General features: G+C 42.7%; 1 long non-coding RNA gene across 2 annotated transcripts; it reads left to right on the top strand.

Moving 5' to 3' along the window:
• The first annotated feature begins 593 nt into the window (after positions 1-593).
• Positions 594-2103, top strand: LOC311328223. Of its 2 annotated transcripts, XR_014631186.1 has the most exons (4): positions 594-662; positions 925-1304; positions 1453-1564; positions 1759-2103. It is a non-coding gene; the product is annotated as an uncharacterized lncRNA (long non-coding RNA). The 2 variants fall into 2 exon arrangements; XR_014631187.1 differs by having other exon boundaries at positions 925-1564.
• Positions 2104-4829: the final 2726 nt, after the last annotated feature.

Here is a 4829-nt window from a genome sequence, read left to right as displayed (position 1 = left end):
TCTTATTATAGGGTACTGTAGGCCTATTATAGGCTAGGCTGTATCAGTTTAGTTGGCTATTTGATTGCAATTTTGATGCATTTTCACAAGTAATTAAGGGTATTTATCTGTCTATTATGAGTCTATATGAAACAAGTATACCACTTATTGAATTTGGTGCATTTTAACATACGTTTCAGTCATCCGGACATTTCAGAGATACGAACGACCTGTGGTCCCGTTGGGTTCGGATAAGTGGGGTCCTACTGTATGTGTACAAGCGTGTGGGTCTTCATTGTTGATCTTCTCTCTCCCTTTCTCTCTCTCCCACTCTCTCTGTCTGTCAAGAGAAACTTGAGCAGTGGAACTCTCCCAGGACTGAATGGTGGGGATTGAGTGGAAGAGACATCCATCAAAGTGTCCCATAGATGTCCAAATCACATTCAGACGCATCCAGCTGCAAGGACACGACTGCAGACACATACAGGTGAGAATAGTGACATGTACAAATACACACATACAGGCGCACAACACGCTTTCAGTCATACACAGAACAAATCACACTTCTTCCTTTAACCCCCACTCTCTCTCTCTCCCTTTTCACCTGCAGTGTATTGATCTGGAGTCTTACTGTACCTGCAGCTGAACTGTGAGAGAGGGACCTGGAGATGTCCTGAGTGCAAGTAGGCAAACTAAAGCATTTCAGAGCGTCTGTTGTCCTGGCTGGCAGAGGCCTCATTCAGTACATGATGGCCTGATCTGCATGTCTGACTCTTTCTCTATCACAGTAAGATAGCGTTATTAGAGGTTCTAGAAGTGGATCTATACATCCAGAAGTGATTGTCTTTGTGTTAGTGTGTGTTTTGTCTGTGTCTGTGCATTTGTTCATATTTGATGTATTTTTAAGAAAATCTCTTTCTCGCTTTCACACCTCCTTCCCTCCAGTCCAGACTATGAGGAGATCTCCATAGACCCAGTGTGTGGCTTGAGGCCGGTCCCGGTCAAACCAGACCAGAACATAGAGGAGGAAGCAGACCAGCCGGCGCCACACTGTCAGCTCCAGTGACATGGTCCTGCCGTCATGGAGATGATTGTGACCGTGTGTGTGTGTGTGTGGGTGTGCGCGCGTGCGCATTAAAGTTACAAACTAACTGAGACTACCCAGTGGTAGTATCAACAAAATCTTTAGTGAGAAATGTATACCTGCATATTTTATGTCGCACTCCTCAGCTCGCCAGCTGAGTGGGAGGACCCGCATGCACGCAGACACACACACGGGAGACTAGACAGGTGGCAACCATACACCTCGCAAGGACCAAGTGAGGGTTAGTACACTCTCACACTCAATAACAGACTGTATTTATCACACCACATTATGCATGCTTGCATTTACCAGTGAACAAGTCAAAGCACCCATTGAGTCTTTGGCCAGCTGAAACCCATGAGTTTCAGTGTATGTGATCCATCCAACAGAATGACCTGAGGGGCTACAGGAGCCTGGTAATAAGTGGACCACCTTCCTGAAGGCTCGTCTGGTCTGCTCCATGCCTGGGGTCAACAGCATCGACACACTTTCACAAGCTACGTGAGTGTGGTGCTATTCTGAGAACAATGTGCCATTTAAGGCAGATCGTTTTTGGGAATGACGTCTTTCGTTTGTCTTTAGAGGACTCATCCAGGTAGCTACCTAATATCATGGTCTATACCTTTTTATCCCCATCCAGTATACGTCTATCTAACCCTACTCATTTTTTTCTCCCTCTTTCTCTCTTTCTCTAGACTGTGAGATTCACTCATGTCAGGGTTGTACCATCGCCTAGTGGGTGAGAACTGACCACACCAAATAATGTCCCAGATCTAACACTGCACATGTACAGTACTGTACCAGACCCACAGCTTAGGCTGCCAAAGTTTCTGTTTTCTTCTTCCCTCTCTCCCTCTTTCTATCTTCTTCTCTTTCACTCCCTGTTTGTCTACCTCACCATGGTAGGTGGTCTGTTCCCAAGTAAATTAATTGTGTATTGCAACTGCAATTCCTGTTACTGGCACTAGTACACCCAGTAGATGTTTTCATGGTGGTTCTCTCAACCCACAGCTACAGTGCTGGAAAGAGCCCACCTGTAGCACTGCCTTTTGAATATCTGAAATAAAATGTTTTCTTTGCAATACGTCAGTGGTTTTATTTCATGTAAAATTGTCTAGTCATTTGATAGTACCATTCCAAGAGTTTCATGGAAATTGACTGCAGGTTACTGCTCTACAACATCAGGAGGATTCAACCCGTCCTCACTGATGACAGGTGCTCATCCAGGCTCCTGTCATCTCCCGCCTGGACTGCTGCAACTCCCTCCCTGCTGGGGCCCTGGCGTCAGCCATCAGACCTCTGGAGCTTGTCCAGAAAGCTGCAGCTTGCCTTGTGTTCAACTGTTCAACAAGTTCTCCCACACAACTGCCCTTCTCTATTCCATACACTGGCTCCCTGTAGCAGCAAGTGACAATGTGAATAGGTTTGTGGAGCTTCAGAGCTCATACTTATACACTGTTACTGGGAATTATTGAAAAGTCATTTTTATGTGTGATCAGAATTATTGATGCATAAAAACAAATACCAATTATTGATGCATAAAAACAAATACCAATGTATGCGTACGTTTCTAATCACACTTGTGTAGAACTGAGTTTTTGCCCTCGCGCATGCTCATTGTAGCCTATGTAATGTATCGCTCGATACACTGGGCTTCATTCACATTCCGGTGTCAAGGTGAGTTGATGTTAGCTAACGTTACACTCGACATTTTCAACTACGACGTCATAGGCGTATTTTCCATTAAAATTAATTAGAAACGTCAAGTATGTAGCTATATGATATAATTATTGACATAAGTAACAACTTGCTAGCTAGTATAGCTGTTTTAAACAAGGGACGTTGGCTGTTAACTAGCTAACGCTAGTGCTACTTGACGTCAGTTGGTTGAGTGAGTAGATGTTAGCTAACGTTAGCTAGCGAGTTAAGCTCGACATTTTCAACTAACGGAAGTCATATTGGCGTATTTTTCATTAGAATGAATTAGAAACGTCCAATATTCATATTATCTGACATCTGTAACAAATTGGCTTGCTAACTAGTATAGCTAACGCTAGTGCTCCTAAAGTCGGTTGGTTTTCAAAACGAGACAGACGCAGATTTATAAGGAAGATGGCAATTATGCAGAGTTTGATAATCACCAGTAAACATGTACCCAGTGATGTTAACGCATAAACTCGCCATATAGGCCATGATGGGCTATTTGCAGTCTATCACATAAACATGAAGCATACCGTCACCGATTGCTATTGAGATAACGTTAGTGACAGCTGTTTGTAGGCGCTCGCAGGGATATAAACAAAGGATAGTTCCGGCTAGTTAGTTCTAACTAATACGTTCTCAGCTTGTTTATGGAATAGCCTACTGCAAATAGCCGCTATCCTAAATGGCGAATTTACCATGTAATTCCAAATGTTTGATGTAGGTATAAAGGATGGTCTTAATGCTCACTGACGTGACGTGCTTATTGGGAATGCAATTGGTCCTATTTAATATTTCATGTGTTTCTCAATGCTTTTGTTTTATATTTTCATAGATTTGACTTCCTGAAAGGTGTTTCGAAGCAAAGAGGTGAGATTAACCATTTGCTTTATGTTGCCATAATCCTAAATCTATTTGATGTTGACTGTAAAGGGATTATTATATTTCACTCTGATATAGTTTGTCCTCAAAACAAATGCAAGTGAGAAGCCTGAGACATGGGAGTGAGTTCTGGCAGGACACTCATGCATGGAGCTGTGACAGCGTATATTGGGGCACTATTTAATATTTGTGTTGTTTACATTTTCTGCTATAGTAATTAGACTTTATAGCCTTTTATAAATTAAGCGGTACTCACTGTCCAGTGCATCACAGGTTTTTAACTTGTTCATTCAGCCCAACTCTGTGCTTAAGCTGCCTATAGAAGCAATTACTTTTTTCATGACAGTAATACACTTAATGCCCAAAGGCACACCTCTTAATCATTGATAAGATAATGGTCTGGGGTTGTTTTTTTGAGGTTGCCCTAGGTCCCTTAGTTCCAGTGAAGGGAAATGTTAATGCTTCAGCTTACCAATACATTTTGGACAATTCAACTTCCAACATTGTGGGAACAGTTTGGGGAAGGCTCTTTTCTGTTCCAGCATGGCTGTGCCCCAGTGCACAAAGCAAGGTCCATAAAGGATTGATTGATTGATTGACTTTTATTTATTTTTAAGACAGGGACAAGGTACAGTAGACATTTACCCTATAGAATAGGGAGAGATGCACTGTACAAGGTTATAGCTAAAACAGCTAATTTCCACGGGCAGTCACTGGGCAAATACATATACAGTCTTAAAATAGTGGGGCAAATAGTATACAGTAGGAGAGTAACATACATAGAAGGAATACAAAAAAGTTATATAGCAGAGATTTCCCTCATCCCTATACCCACATCCCAACCTCCCCAGACCCTTAAAAAACAAACCCTAAGTACAGCCCCCATACATATGTGCACACACACATACACATACACACACACACTTGACTACAGGAGGCATGGTTGTGTGAGGTTGGTGTGGAAGAACTTGACTGGCCCACACAGAGCCCTGACCTCAACCCCATGAACTAGAACGGATATTGCGAGCTAGGCCATCTCGTTCAACATCAGTTTCTGACCTCACAAATGCTCTTTTGGATGAATGGGCAAAAATTCCCACAGACACACTCTGAAATCTTATAAAAAGCATGGAAAAGAGTGGAAGCTGTAGCTGCAAAGTCTGTGTGTGTGGGGGGGGAATCC

This window comes from Borostomias antarcticus (genome assembly GCF_949987555.1).
Source record: "Borostomias antarcticus genome assembly, contig: scaffold_86, whole genome shotgun sequence".
NCBI classification, from domain to species: Eukaryota; Metazoa; Chordata; class Actinopteri; order Stomiiformes; family Stomiidae; genus Borostomias; species Borostomias antarcticus.
This window is presented reverse-complemented; position numbering and strand designations above follow the sequence as displayed.